Genomic DNA, 16,668 nt, shown 5'->3' with positions numbered 1-16,668 from the left:
GTGATTTGATCATAATAACTATTTTTCATACTGACATTTTATTTTTTACTTCTTTGTTTGTGGGGGCCTCCGTGGATCAGTTGGTTAGCGCACTAGTGCAGAATAATTACCCAGGAGTCTCCCTCAAGTCCAGCTCACTCTGTCTTTCTCTCTGGCCGTATGTGGGAAAGTCTGCCAGCCTCCTGCCAAAACCCACCATAATACTGTTGTATAAGGGAAATTTTCTTGAGTATGTGACATAACACCAATCAAATAAATAAATTCTTTGCTTGTTTTTGTAAGTTTGTCATTACACATATGTTTTTACAGGTTAAGATGTCAGAAATATCACGTTTTGCGAAGCTGATGTTTTCAGTTTTCAATTTAAAAATTATAAGCTATCAAACCTTTAATCTAACATATACTTTACCTTATGCCACTTTAGTATTACTTTTTAAAAAGAGCTAAAAAACTTAAATATGAATATGCCTACATGTACCTGCAAACTTTAGTATGAAATAAAAAATGAAAGAAACAGTAGACCTTCATGTATTCCCTTTTGGTAAGTAACTGTATCTGAATTAAATTTTAAAGCTACTTTGATAGCCCTAAAACTATATACTTTCAGTAGATTTCCAGACTTAGCAGTATTAGTGTGGAACAAGTACGGGTAGGGCCTATGTGGCAGTGCATGTTGTATAACACGGGTTAAGGTGGAAGATAGAATGTAGAGATATAGTCTTTTTCTGAATACCATACAGTTAGTATATCATTTTTTTTTAAAATCAGTGTTACTTTTTCTGTCCGTGCATTCTTGCTTTATCGGCAAACTCTTAAAAAGCGCAATTAACCAGGCACAGAAACTTTGAGAAACACCTTTCCATCCGTCAAGCCTAAAATTGGAGTTCTCTAGGGGCGGAGGTATGATTAAGTACCAAGAATAACAAAAACTGAAACAAGATTTGCAGGCGAACTGTCAATGTAAGTTCTTTACACTGTAAACTGCAGTGGTGCTGGTGAACTGGTGTGAAGAAAATTACAAGTCTGTGCTCATGTCAATTGGGCTAAACCTTTTTGATTGTCCTTGGCTATCTCACATTGTATCCCAAGTATCCCGGAAACGTACATGTATCTAAAATACATAAATTGTAAATTATGATATTCGGCAAAGTGCATTGTAAACTTAAAGTATTTGATATGCCCCCTTGCAAATGCAGTGGGTGGTGTCTTGATTTGTACTTGTGTTGGGGTGGGTGTTTGTGTCCATGTGTTGTATGTATAGATACTCTACAAAACATGATGGAGATCCTCAGTGCCAAACCACTACATCATCACACTCACCTTAGCAGGTTTTGAGACCATGAGGTCATTATCAGCAGAGGGTGTTGAACTACCCTAAATGACCATAAACTTTGCCCATGACTAAATTTGCCCATTTTTCTTGATTCTAAGAGTTTTATTGAGTTTAAAAAGGTGTTTTGAGGTTTGCATGGAACATGGGATGATATTCTACTGGAAAATTGTTAGTTGTAGCACCCAAAATAATACATGTATTTTTTGACATTTATTTGCCTTTAAAAATGAACTTTTGTGGGCAAAATTCGAGGTCATTTAGGTGAAATAGTTTGTGGTCACCGGATATGTGTGACAAGTCAGCTGTTGGTTCAGCGGGCGTGGACACTAGGTACGATAATGTAGCGTCCAGCATTGGCCACATAGACTGCCAGGCAGACAATTTCATTGGCCATGTTCGAATTCAAAATGTGGCAGATGTTGGTTTGACTGGCTTAGTTTAATTGGCTGGATTACCGTAAAAAGATGGTTGAGCGATGCTGACTGTGAAATAACTACACATTCGTTGACTCAGTAAATCAGTGTATACCAAATGTAAAGTAGGGTTCGAAGTGTTATTTTTAGTGAAATTGCCCATGAGGTAGTCTATGTGACAGGTGCTGTGCGTTACCCTTGGCACTGGCAGGCTTATATTGAAGGGTATAGGGCTTTCCTCTGTATATGTACAGAAATGTGTATTGCTAAATTCAATACTGATCATTACCAGTTTATGTGCTAACCCAGATTAGCAAGGCTATAGCCTTTGTCCAAAATTTAGTGCTTGTAATGGTTAATTAAATGAGATTATGTGTTAATTAATGGAGCTTTCTTCTGTATTTCACAGGACTGATGGCACAAGATAATGGCTTGAATGAAACACATTGAGGTTTGTTCAAAATGTACAGTATCAAAGAGGAGCATATTGAAATTATAGAGACACGATCCAGCTTAGTCCATTTATGCATGGGTTCCATTTGAAGGTAAATGTTTTAGTTTACATGCCAAAATTACTGCATTGATCATTTTGATATAGTGTGCCAGTACTTTAGCCAAATTTAAGATTTAGCAGTATTATACAAAACAAAAAGCATGTTGCTTTTCTCTGCAAAGGCCCTCGCCCTACAGGAGTAGGAAATAGTCTTAAGAATAGCTTTGAAAAAATGTTCTAGAAAGATGTCAAAAAAGTTTGGAAAGCTGTTTCCGTATTTCTCATAAATATAGGTCAACAGTATGCAGGGAGCATAGAAAGAGTGTTGAAAAAGCACTGAAAGGGCTTGTTCCAAATATGCAAATGAAGGCTCTTTTAATACTCTTGAACTGTTCTTTTCTTGCTTTGTGACAGCTTTGAAAGAGCAGTCTGCGATAGAAGGAGTTTCAAAAAAGCATTGTACAGGTCCCAGAAGAGTTTCAAAAGAGTTTTGAGGGAGTGTAGTAAAAGCTTCCAAAGAGTGTTAAAATGAGTTCAAAAGAATGTTGTACATAGAACAAACTACAGGATTTCAGTACAGATATTTATTGAAATTTAAATATAAATTAACAATCAATAGTGACATTAACTTTAGAGGTCTTTGTGGTATATAAATGGCGAAACAAAAGATACTTACAGTTATGGACCATATAGAATATGTACATCAGTATCACCATTTTCTGTTTGGTATATAAACATGTTACATGCATGTAACATGGGATGTTAGTTAGCAGAGTAATGTGTGTTACATGCATGTAACATACATTACAAAATTGTAACAGTTTTTATTTACATGTATTTGGTTGGTGTCTTATGCCATACTTAAGAATGTTTCACTTAAGCATAACGGTTTTATGGTGTTGTGTACACAGAATTTAAGTGTTACTGAAGCACTAACTCGATAAATCACAATGTAACACCTTATTTGAATAAATTTATAAGCTACACTATAATGACTGCAACAGTTAAATGCTAACTGTTAAAGCATGTGGGCACTATATGGATAATGTTTGCATACAAAAATGGATACGTAGCTCAACAAACAGCGAACTGTATTCATGCATTTAATTGCATTCGTATAGGGCAGGAACATAGCCTCTATATTCAAGACGTGATATGTTGACCAAGTTATGACTAGGTATTGATGTTAAAATACACTATTAAAGTTTATTTGTCACGTTCCATATTCATAAGCAAAAATTATACTTTTCCTTGCCATAAATTTAAATAAAAACAAAGTTTATAAGACATGAGCATATAAGTGATAAGTTAATAACAATATCACAAAAATGCATAAATGTCCAATAAAAATATATGAACTGGTGGGTGAAAATAAGTAATGGAGCTTTATACTTCTGGCAAGTCAGATATGTTGAGTGGATTTCATTATCTGGCACATAAATAAGAACAAAAGGTTAATTCGCATTTATTGAACATTGTTTCAAATGATCACAATACATTTTATCCTGTCAATCTGTCCATGTCAAACGGAACAGAAGAAGAAAATTTCCCCGACAGTTTTGAATTATTATAGGGAGGGGGTCTTTCCATTAGAAACTATATAGATGTTAAAATTTTAAATGGGCTATATTCACCTAAAAGTTAACACTAATTTGACATTGCATACTAAACTGACGGCCCAAAGAAACTTAACAACTCTGTGAGTTAAATTTAACCAGCCTTTTCAGCAGATTAATACCAAATTATTGTAGGAAAACATTGTACGAAGCACGTTCCCATGTGCGACAAGCATCATATATGCCCACACGAATTTGTTTTGAGACAACGAAGAAAATTATCATGTGACCCATGGATGACCGCAACTGCACATGTAATAAGTGTATAATAACATTACACAGTGTGCTGGACTCGCATACTGACTAAAAACCATCAAAGTAATGCCTCGATTGACCCCAGAACAAGGCCAGAGGGCCCTGGGTATGGTATCCATGGGAGCGACCATGCCCACCTTGCATGGACCTTCGGCTGCTCTCATATAACTGTCAAACTTGATGCAATATTACAGACAGACAGGGCAGACATCGGACAGGCCAAGAACAGGCAGGCCTAGGGTAACTACACCCAGAGAAGACGGATACCTGCGCACCTCACACCTGAGGAACTGCTTCCTGACAATGACGTCATCGTCAATCAGTGCTTTAGGTCACCGGGTCAATCAGTAAATCGTGTCCAGGAGACTCAGACGGAATTAGGGCGGAATTTCCCATTCAGAGGGGAGTTGTTGACAGCTGAACATTGCGATGGGCTTGAATTGTACATTGTTGGCAGCAACGTGATTGTTTTCATGGATGAAAGTCGCTTCTGCCTGTTCCGAGCCGATGGCAGACACTGAGTTTACCATCAAAGAGGGAACAAACGGCGTCATCATGCGTCCAGGAGATGGTGCCGTTTGTTGGCGGCAGCAGCGTGATGGCGTCGGGTGGGATTTGTGGAGAGGAATGGACACCACTGGTCATCATCTACGGGAACCTAACAACTCAACGCTACATGGATGAAATTCTGCATCCTGTTGTCTTGCCATTCTTTCAACAGCAGCCACATCGTGTCGTGTACCAGCTTGACAACGCCAGACCTCGTACAGTTTGAGTTGTGCAGAACTTCCTGGACGCCAAAAACGTCGACATCGTGCCGTGGCCTGCACGTTCCCCAGATATGTCAATAGAACACCTTTGGGATATCATGGGTCGTCGAGTAATGGCCACACTTTGTAGCCAACCGACAAGAACTAGCGTTTGCTCTCCAAGATGAATGGCACCAGATCCCACTTGTCATCTCATCAGACGAGAGTCGGAGAGTTTTTGCACGCATTGAATCAAAGGGTGGCCACAAGCGATTGGTTTTGATATTGACTTATTTTAAAAATAATCAACTTTTGTATACCCTGCCCATTATTAACGACGATGGAATGGCTATTTTTCTACCCCTGTTCTGTTTGTTCACTTGTAAAATGATTTGAGGGCTGCTTTGTCTGTTCTTACTCAAGACTTTCAATATCTAAAGTCATTGGTCTTTTCAATATATTAAACTTCAGTCATCCTGTTTTTTGCTTTGGCAAAATAAATTGATTTGAACTTTTTGTAAAGTTTCTCTTGTCCATCAGTTTATATAAACTAAATTTCAGCAGGCTGTATTATTATGTTGACTTTCAAAAGTGATAATCAAAATTTTAAAACATAACATTCTTCAAGTTGGTACACACATATTAAACAAACACTTACTGACAGATGTCAGTACTTGCTGTTAAATATCTTCTTGACTGCATACCTTTAGTCAACTGTTGGAACTTTTTGGTTCTTATTCTTCCAGAGCACTGATGATAGCTTGCTGTGCATAGGTTGGTTGATGCTGGAAAACAGGAGTCTGAGTTCTTGCAACAAAAAGCTACAAAACAACATATACATCACAGGAGTTGCAATTTGCAAGCCAATAGAACCAATAAAAGGAAATAAGTATATTATGTCCCATAAACACACTGTACAAATCAAGTCTTAACAGGATTCAAGAAACAAAGTATTTTTGTACATAGTAGTTTTTGTAACATAGTTACGTGTATTAATTAGTGCACATAAGCTTTTCTGTCTTAGTGAGTACAAATATCAGTAAAGGGAGGACTTCATGATCTATCAGAGCAGCCAGCCTTAGATACTAAGCTGGGCCAGTGGCATTTATGGCTTGTTGCTATAGTTTATTCCAATCAGCAGTCATTTACGAAAAAATCACAAGTGCTTACAAGAAATACATGCGAATGGATATTGTAGTTACAAGATGGTAAATATTACACAAAATAAAAACTCTTTCAATTATGTATTATTAGCTGAATCACTGAACATGTATGTTATTACCATGCACAAGACATAGAACCAGTTTTAACTGCAAACTCATCACTTTATATGTTTTCACCTTGGATTACACATATAATTGTGTTGTCCAGTTGTTGGAAATATTTAGACGTCTTTGACAAGGTCCCATTCTCCAGCTACTGTTTTGTAAACAGCAGTCTCAGTAAATACCTGGCTTCTGGCCCCCGTCCCTTTTTGAAGTTTTCTTTGCTGAACTTTCCATGATTTTGTTGCCCGCCTAACACTTCTTGAGAGCTGTAATAAGCATTTCCTCATACTGGAAAATACCTGCTCCTGGTGCAAGTTCTTTCATCTGAACACACAAGGACAGTCATGTTTTAATTATATTTCAGATCTATTAATATGAGTAGCAGACGAAACCTGCCCCACAACTGTTATTGTACCTTGAATACAGTTTGATGGAGAGTGAATTTTACAATAGTTTTCATTGAAACTGACCACTGAAGATCAGAATAAGTTTGTTGTGTTCATGAAAAACTTTCAGTATTAATTTTATTTTGATGATCAGTATCCTAATTGCAAGTAATAAATCCTTACTTGATACTTGACAACATCGTCTTTATCCACACGCCCCAGCTTCGGCCTACACACTGCCATGACCATCTTACTGGCACATCTACACTCATCAGACAGCTGAGCTGTTATCAGCAATGAAGTGCGATGTTACGATGTAACGTAAATACATTGATTTAAATAAGAACATTTCAGCTTTTCTTGTTTTAACAATCAACTAAGTATTTGTTTTGTTAGAAATATAGTTCATGTAAATACAACAAAGCTTTCATGCAGAAAGTTTGGTAAGTACAGTATTTTCTTCCTATTTATCCTACATTATGACACAATAGTACAGTTTATGTACAGTGCTGTGTTATGGTTTATCGTTGAGGAAAATGGTCACTGCTAGGAGGAATTAACCACAGAACCTTTCCAGGCACCCAACAAACTTCACGATATAACGCGTCACAGACCTGCATTTTCTACAGAATTATTTACTCATGAATAGAATAAGACCTCTTCATGTATTGATGTAACTTTGTCATTTAGTAGGTGTTGTGATTGCTGAATGCATGCAGTATCTCCTTGAAAACTATGTGCTGCACAAACCATTGGTTTTGGTTTTTTGGATGGCAATTGCAGCCTTGGTCTGTTCAAGTTCAAGGGTCTTGAGCTTTTTCTCTAGCCTCAAATAATTCCCACATGTGACGAGCTGCTTGGGAGGCTGTTTTTGGGCAACAGTTGGGTAGCCCTTCTCATTGACTGGAGGAATTTCCGACTCATCTTCACTGTGTCTCCATAGTTGAACTTGCTGGTCTGACCCTCTGCGTTCAGTTCTCTCCAAAAGATTGTCTAAGACCTGTATTGCCTTCTTTTTTTTGACCTTATATTGTTTCCCTGCATCTGATCTTTTCCTGGCGCACTTTTTCAAGATTTTCCTTCTTCTCCTCAGCAGCTACAAGTTGAGATGTTAGGGCTGGTGCTGATGTTGTTGCTGGCAATAGTGACTTTGGCAAGGATTTCCCTTTGTTTTGTTTTCCCTTTTAGACAAAATTGCGATCCAAGTCTGCATCCATAAAAAGAAAAGAATTAAACAGTAATAATACATATAATAATAATAATTTATTTATTTATTTATTTGATTGGTGTTTTACACCATACTCAAGAATATTTCACTTAGACGATGGTGACCAGCATTATGGTGGGTGGAAACCGGGCAAAGCCCAGGGGAAACACACAACCATCCGCAGGGTGGTGGCAGACCTTCCCACATACGGCCAGGGAGGAAGCCAGCATGAGCTGGACTTTAACTCACAGCGACTGCATTGGTAAGGGATCATTATGCTGCGCTAGCGCACTAACCAACTGAGCCACGGAAGCCCCTATAATAATAATAATAATACATGTAATAATTACTTATTACAGGACTATTTCATTTAAAAATCTACCATTCATGCATTATTAGTCTTTTCAGGATGTTCCAACAGCAGGTCCATAAATTAAGGAAAGATCATGAAAAGAAAAATAATTGGATATTTAAAAGTTGAGGTTGCTGTCACTGGGCAGAGTGACGTCTAATCAATGAAGAACTAGCTTTTCACAACGAACATCGAGAGAAAAAAATGGGTGCTTTCGGACATGATGATGTGCGTGTGTGTTTGTATAGTGCATGTGTGTGGTCTGGATGGTCAGTGGCTCCATTAGGACCCAAAAGTTGACAAAACATATGCCGTGTTGTTCCACGGTGATCATACAAGGAAAGGCGTCAGTCTTTTGAAGGTGGGAATATAAATTCCACTCTTCACAGAGTGTATCAAAACTGGACAATCTTGAAAAAGAATACACAGGTTGATTGTTGTTTTTCACACCATTCTTTGACAGTTTCTCACTTATAACATGATGTCCTGTGGTGTGTTTTATTGCTGCGGGTAACTAGAGCAAACAGAAACATTACACTAGAAAGTTACTGGTGAGCCTGTCCACAAGTGCAAGCAGTCTACAGTGAACTTTATATAAGGTTAATGTACACCACACCAGATTGCCAATGGCTGCTTCTTGTCACCAAGGACTGAAGTAGCAGGGGAATCATGAAAATTTCCCATGGGAGATAGGGACTGAGTTTCCAGATCTGAGGAGAGATACCAATTGAAAGTCATGCACCGCATGATGACCCATGAGGCCATGACCTTCTCCTGATAGTCTTTTAGATATTTTCAGTATAAATGTGTGGTGTGCACTGCTATGATGCTATCAGATAATCAGGCATGGCTGTATATTACACAGCTTAACAAGCATATAGTTAATGCCTAATTGGTAATGTAAGATTGCACAAATTAGAACCCATTAGACTGTCCTGCATCAGAACACCAAAATGGGAAGCCTGGTCAGCTTTAGTCTGGTACTTCATGTAAGATGAAAATACACACCAGATGTGATATTCTGAGACATCTAACACAGATAGCTCATACGCTGGACACAACCATACTTCAGAAGGTCTGCCAGCAACCTGTGGATGGTTGTGGGTTCCCCTGGTTCCTGCCCATTTTCCTCCCACCGTAATGCTGGTCGCTTAGTGAAATATTGTTGAGTATGGCTTAAAACTCCATTCAAATAAGTAAATTTTTGTCAAATTAGCCCTGATCCTGAATGGGTTTAACACAACACATTCTGATCCATAATGTTCTTTGGTTCTTCCCTGTACTTGATGTCACAATTGCAAAGCTGTCCTAATATTTTTCATGTGTGAATATTATTAAAAAATGTGTAAATTTCTTTTACAATTTAAACATGCTCAAATTTAGATGCTGGTTGTAGAATCTCTATACACTGTAGCAAGTGAACACTTGCACTTGATCATTGTGAGTGTGAACTGTCAACAGTGGTGGTGTCAAGTGGTTGAAATAGTGCTATAATCAGTGGAATGAAGCTTAAATCTAATCTATAAGATTAGAATTCCATATGAGCAGCCTATTCGTTTTGATAAATCTGTGTCAGAAAATACTTTCTTGTTATATTTTAATTCGAATATTCTAGCTGAAATATTGCTAAGGTGATTCAAATTCGTGACCTATCAACAAACAGAAGTTTGTACAAACCTGTTGATTCTTTTCTTAGATTACATCAGTGTTAGCTTTACTTTGATGATAATTATTCATAAAGGTTATCATGGTAACTGGTTTTTAAAACATTGCTAAATGAAAAAACAGTGCATGTGAATATGAACTAAACAGATATGTCAAAAAAAGATTAATATTTTTATACAGCTCAAGTAACTTTATGCCCTACAACAGAACAAGATTATAGTGTAAAGGGAAATGAAGTTAGTCTTGTGCAAAAACTGAAATTTGTTTTATCATTTTTGAGTCACATTTTATGTCAGTTATGTCAATAACCCCTATATTTCAAGCTTATTTTCCGTCTGTGGTAGGAATTCTTTGGACATGACGTCATCAAGAAACTGAATAAAAGCATTAAACTAGCTAGTGAATGTTGACATTTGTAGTTCACCCATTAGAGCCACAGTCAGGGTGACATTGCTGTATTGATTTTGTGGCTGTGAAGAGTAAAAGTGAAGTAACTAGGTACTAATGATTTTGATGAATGAAGCATTGGTCAGTGATTTCCGGACATCTTAATTACTAACAGTTTCATAACTGCTCCACATCTGCTGTTTACACGACATGCATAAAAATTATAAAATGGCTGGTACCTGTATATAAAATTGGTGAATGGCTCTTCAGTTATTGCATGTGTAAAGCCACACAGTGCTGTATGTATATATGCTACCATTTGCATTTATCTTTAGACTCTACCAGCCTGGTTTCGGAATGCAATTGTCTGATATAAATAATAACGAACTTGTTACTGTAAGAGAAATGGTTGTCATAGTATCAGAAGCCGTGCTAGTATCAGTACATCTGCCAGTCACTTGGTTGTCTTTCTGCCTTCATAGGGTCAGTATGAAGAGTTAGCTGTCATGGGCAATAACTCCCCCACTTTCTTCCCCAGGCTTCCAGCTTATTGATTTCCTAGGCTGTCTTAACATAATGCTAAAGTGATCATGTGACCAGGCACCATGAGCATTCTAATGCATTATGTAGCCTGGCTAGGCCGGTGATAGAAGATTAGTGATCATACATTAGCCAGCCCTGTGCTTCTGGGCAGCTGTACCGTGCCATTGCAAATCCTTGGAGTGCTGTGTAGCCACTGCCGGCGTGTGAACAGTGTGGACGGTTCCATGTCGTGACCATTACACCAGCTGAATCCTTGCCCCACACGGACGGACGCTCCGTGTCAGCCAGACAGGACAGTTTAATCCTGTGTGACCCGGAGCTGTGCACCCGATCATGGTCGGCCGCCAGTAGTGAGTTTCTAGCAGAGAAACAGTTGCCCATATTGTCTTTAGGTTGGTACAGCACTTTTGTTTATGGCAATTATTATTTCATTCCGGTGTATTATATGCAGAGGCACCATATAACAGTTAAACATATATGACCATTTAAGGAGTATTGTGACCTGATTGATTTAGGTAATCTGTAATTAATCGCCAAGTGATTGCCTTTATTGCTCATCTGAAAGGCTACGTGCAATTGTAAGGTAATCATTCCTTGGTATACAAAATAGCGCCGTCCTTCACAGCCCTAATGCAATTATTGTTAACTGTGTTGTTATTATTTGCATATTTGTACAAAATGATCTCACAGTGGTACATTGTCTTCATAATGTATATATGTACTACTGTAGGTAATACAGCAGGTCTGGTTTATAGTGTTTTCATTATGTCAGAATTTGTTACCTTTGTTTTTGCAAGATCAGCAATGTTTAACACTACATGTATATAGCGATTCTCATTCACACTGTTGATCGTTGCAAGATCAGCAGTGTTAACACTACATGTATATAGTGATTCTCATTCACACTGTTGATCGTTGCAAGATGAGCAATGTTAACACTACATGTATATAGCGATTCTCATTCACACTGTTGATCGTCTGTTTGTATTGGTTGATATACTCACATTCATGCACATGTAGTGCATACCATTTTTAATGTTACATCCATCTTGTGCTTGATGATCGGATGCTAATGATCATGTTGTTAGTCGATCATAGGGCAATCCTGATCGCATGTCGCACAGATGATTGCTGTATCAAGGTTAGGGGATCAATATTCATGTATTTATAATATTACAACCCACCAAAAATGGCTCCATCATCCAGCCTTCCGACACTTATCATGCCATATACATTGGCTCAGCATGTCACATGTAACCATCTTGGAATGTGTCCTTCATATTCGAAGATTATCGACTTATTTAGGACAGGTAGTATTAATGTAAGCCTCTACATGTGTATTTACTCTGTGTACTAAAATGGTATCTTACATGATCACAGCATCTCAAATTAATCTACCTTAAAGTTCACCATTTCTGTGGCAAAATACAGGATTTTATACCTTAATTTATATTCATATGTGTATTTATAAGTTGTTTTTTATCTGAAAGCCACTTAAAATGTGGGCTGAAAAGTACAGCTAATTTTGAAAATGTATGGTTTAATTAATGATATGTTACTCAGACAGGTTGCCTGCCATGCCTTGTGTATAGCATAGGTTTGATTGTGCTATTGATTTACTTGGTCTTTTCTGACCACAAGCATAGCAATCAGACAGCTATTCAGCTACATTAACTGCCTACATCTGGCTTTATAAGTAACGATGATAGTAAAAAGATTTCACTTGATTTTTCACAAAGTAGTCATTGTTACCTCTCTGTTCTACAGGCCTTGAAGCAGGGTGAATAGCTTGTGAGAAAATTCATGAACTCGTGTTGGATTTAGCAGTACTTTATTACTGGTTGTTTTTTTAGATGAAAGTAGGTTCATATATGGAGCATATGGAGATCCAGCCCTCATGCAATTTCACACCCAGCTCCTGCTGTCCTGGACTTTAGAGAATTGGCAGTTATCAGAACCAGGAAAAGTGTGTTAGATTTCCCTGTTTCCCTAAATTGCTTAAGCGTATCCACCCAGATGATAAACCAGATTGTTGCTACAGCGACGGAGTTTTGGGTAAAAAAGAGAAAAGAATTATAGGGCATACATGTGAAAGTGTATCTGCTTAAAATTACAACTTATATCCTGTTTATAACTTGAAAATGATAAGGCTAGATGTCTCATATTCCTTGATTCTTCAACCCTTTCAGGCGCCTTTGCGACCAATATTTTGAAACGTTATGAAAGAGCTTATAGGGTGTTGAGAAATAATTAGCCCAGTTTTATGATGTTTGCATATTTATTGACACAAACAAATTATATGCATAAATTCCTCGGGAAAAAGTGCTTTAGAGGTTGAAAGGGCTGGAGATTTAAAGTAAATTACAAGTGATGATAAGAAAGAAAGACCTGCACTTAAGTCTGTGTGCACTGTGTTCTTTGTACAGAGAATTGAACCGGAGGAGGCTAGTGTGAAACCTGGATGATTATTTACAATTAATTTAGTCCCAGATTTGAGCAATCCGTGGAGATCTGGTGTCAAGTAAGTTTAACTTGGCTGTTTGTGCATGGTAGTGTAGTGGAGGTTGGACATTTGAAAAGCAAGCTGGGATTATAAATGTGCAGAACTTAGACAATGTCCAGATACAACACGTGAGAAATGCCTGTGCAGGTGTGTGTGTGTGTGTGTGTGTGTGTGTTTAACTGCACATTTCAACCTGACTAAGCATGGGACAGAAATGATGTCATTCCAGCTCATGTTCTTCAGACTGATGATGTAACAGTATTTCATTAATACTTTTGATCTTGATTGCATGTTTGGACATACATGTACATGTAGAAGCTCACACAGGACCAGAACAATATGGCTTTTATGAATCTATAATCTTGAGTTGACTGCAAGACATTGCCAAAAAACAGTCAGTGTATGAAAAATGTATTCTTTTGAGTATTATTATTTCGTTGTGGCGGCACATACTGGATTTATGTTGAAAGGCTTAACAGATTAATGACCTTGTCACTCTGTCGACGAGAAAAATGCTGACGCAGAGGTTGTTTTATTCAGACTTTATATGATTTTAGAGGTTTACTGTTAGTATTGTTGACTGATGGGATTAATATAAAGGGAGGTAATGTAGTAGTGAAATGCCAGATAAATTAAGAGCACATTTCTCTTGATATATTCTCTTTTTTTTTTCCTTCCTACATGATGTCAGTGCGTGATGTATGTGCGTGTTATTGTATGTAGCATTTATATGCAGGCCTACATTGATCAGGGGATTATGTCATATTTGCCAACAAGATTCAGATTACTATGAAATAAGGTTGTATCTTAGGCTACCAGAGCATACCAGCTAAATGTGTTGTCATCTACATGCATAGGATATTTATGTATAGTCATGCATAGGTCTGCCGTTATATTTTTGTGTGCACAGAGATAAATGACCTCTATGTGAAGTATATATATATATGTTGACATCAGAATCAATATTATAGATATCACCAACTTGTGCGTGTGGTTTTTGTGGCGCCGCAATGTACATCTATTTTTGTAACTTAGTTATTGGTTAGTTTTTGGAATTTCTTTCCTGTGTAGAATTCTGCCAGTTTCATGGCTCCTGCATGACCAGTCCCCCATAAAATGATCTAGGGGTAAGTGTTTATCAACTTCAGAGCAGCCTGTATGTTATTTTTATGCAAGTCCTTCTCTCTTAGTGTTTCTCCTTATATATTTGACAAATGTGACTAACTTCATGAAAGTCTTAAAGGTTAAAGAAACATGTTATTTGCAAGTTTCTTTTCTTAAACATCTTATTGTTAAATATAGTTGACTGTGTAGGTGGGGTTGAATAGTGCAAGTGGAAAAGAAAAAAGGGACTGAAGGTTAAAGAGTCATTCATTCAGTTCAGTATGAGAATCAGCAGTAAAGAAGGCCACATCGTTTGGTTCCATATCAAAAGATTTCATCTAAATAAGCCATTTATGTTGTTTTTTCATATAAACAATTTAAGATTATGTTTTTTGCCTGAGTCTCGACAATTTGTATGCAATTACAGACAATGTACATGGGCGGCTTTGAATGTTCTAACTCAAATGGGAAAAAGTAGTGGTATTATTTTAGCTTGAATACAAGCTGATTGCTTTTGATTAATTTGAGAAACTATAATTTTGTAAGCTATAGTTTCCCCATTCATCAGACTATCCATCTTATAAGTGATATTTTATTAACTACAACATTAAAACCCAAGCAGTTCAGCCAGATGAAGAAATGCATTTTTTAAAATTAGAACTGATCTATCAGGATTATATTTATATTGATCATGTACATGTATTTGTCTCAACATAGCCTAATTCACAGGACTGTCAGAATGAATGAATTAATATATTAGGAACAGTCTGACAAGTCTAGAACTATTTTAACATGAATGGATCCACTGTAACTACACTTTATAAGTCATAACTTGATTTACATGCATATTCTTTCATTACTAAAATTGGGGGAGAAATATTGATTTCCACACATATACAGTACTTGTAGCTTTCAGACATGTTAGACAATGTTAATTACCCCGGAAGGCTTGTGTATTTGTTCACTTTATAGTTGATAGGTATAGGCGATGTCTTCAGTTTACGCTTGTGTTAAGTTAACTGCTAGCATTAAAATCCTGTTGATGTCTAAATAACGAGCCTCCATTTGGTGGACAGGTGTATGAGGCATGTATAAAGATATGTACACAGTCTAGAATAAAATGACCTCTGTGTTGATATCCAGTGTATGCTTGTCCTAAATGAGTCACTAATTACAAACACATATGTTACATAAACAGAATAATATCAGAATATATACGTGTACATTTGTGTAAATGTTAAAAGTTTGCGACCTACATGTGGAAGCTGTGGAGCCTTTGGGGTTTCTGTTGGTTAATTACCAGATGTGCAGTGTATGTCAGTAATTGTATGGGCATCCCAGATCCCAGCATACAATCCATTTTAAGCTTTGGCCTAGCTCTCCTGTACACAGTACTGTTTCTGTGACATTTAGCAATCAGGGCTATCAGGAAGTGCATATTTTTTCAAGTAATTTTAATGGCAAAGAAAAATCTAAAATGCAGTATGTGAATTGAAAGTCCATTAAACACTGTCCTGGAAAATAACTGTTTTTTTTTTTGTTTTTTTTTTTTAGAATTTTTCTTGTATAATTAAAAAATGCTTTGAAGACATCAGATTCTACAATGATTTGTTGGAACCCATTAGGTAATGGTGACATCACTTCTTTAATATTTCACTGAAATAATTTGTGTCAAGGTCCATTCGATGAATGCGTTCATAGCATAATATCTATATGTGCATTTTAACAGTAGAAGTGTAGCCTTACTAAGTGGCAAGAAAGTGAGTTGACATCTCTGGTCACAGTGTGGTCAGAAAAGGCCAATATAGAATCCAATATTTCATATACAGTTTACTCGTTAAAATAAAATTTAAATAAGGCTTTTTTTATGGACAATATCCTTGTTAGTACTTTCTCTGTGTATAGGAGATTATTTTAATGTCTAACCCATGGATTGGCTTTTTACCGAAGATAACAGCTTTGTCCATGTAATAATTGTTAAGGTACAATTTTTATTGCGTCAATAAGAAATGAAACACAAATGACAATATTTGGTTTGATTAGTCCTAATTTATATCCCAGTGTGCATGGGAATGGCAGAAATACCGCTCTACTGAGAATTCAGATTAGTTAGAAGAACAAGAAATCCATACCAAACCTTTAAGTTGTCTGCACAGTGTTGTTGCGAATTATGGGTAGTGCTGATCCAGCTAGGGAAACAATTGGAGAGAAATACTCTCTCTATATGTAAATCTTTATGGTCAGCATATAAGCTCATATATGGCTAAAGCATGTGTGTGCTCTGGGTCGTTCAGGTTGGATCACAAAGTGTTCCATATACATAGTGAGAGATATTGACCCATGTTGTGGGCCTGCCATCTACACCATTGTTGTGTTCAGACATCCTCTTCAGGT

The 16,668-nt window shown here is 37.1% G+C and overlaps 1 protein-coding gene across 1 annotated transcript in view; it reads left to right on the top strand.

The window, feature by feature from the left end:
• Window positions 1–917: 917 nt before the first annotated feature.
• The window catches only part of LOC135465780 (intermembrane lipid transfer protein VPS13A-like), a 94,870-nt gene continuing 79,119 nt past the window's right edge, over window positions 918–16,668 (top strand). Inside the window, 2 exon segments of the mRNA XM_064743121.1 lie at window positions 918–960; window positions 2,156–2,291. The gene's annotated coding sequence lies outside the window, so the exon portion shown is untranslated.

The sequence above is a fragment of the Liolophura sinensis genome, chromosome 1 (assembly GCF_032854445.1).
Source record: "Liolophura sinensis isolate JHLJ2023 chromosome 1, CUHK_Ljap_v2, whole genome shotgun sequence".
In the NCBI taxonomy this organism is placed as follows: domain Eukaryota; kingdom Metazoa; phylum Mollusca; class Polyplacophora; order Chitonida; family Chitonidae; genus Liolophura; species Liolophura sinensis.
The sequence above is the reverse complement of the archived record's forward strand: the minus strand, read 5'-3'. Positions and strand labels throughout refer to the sequence as shown.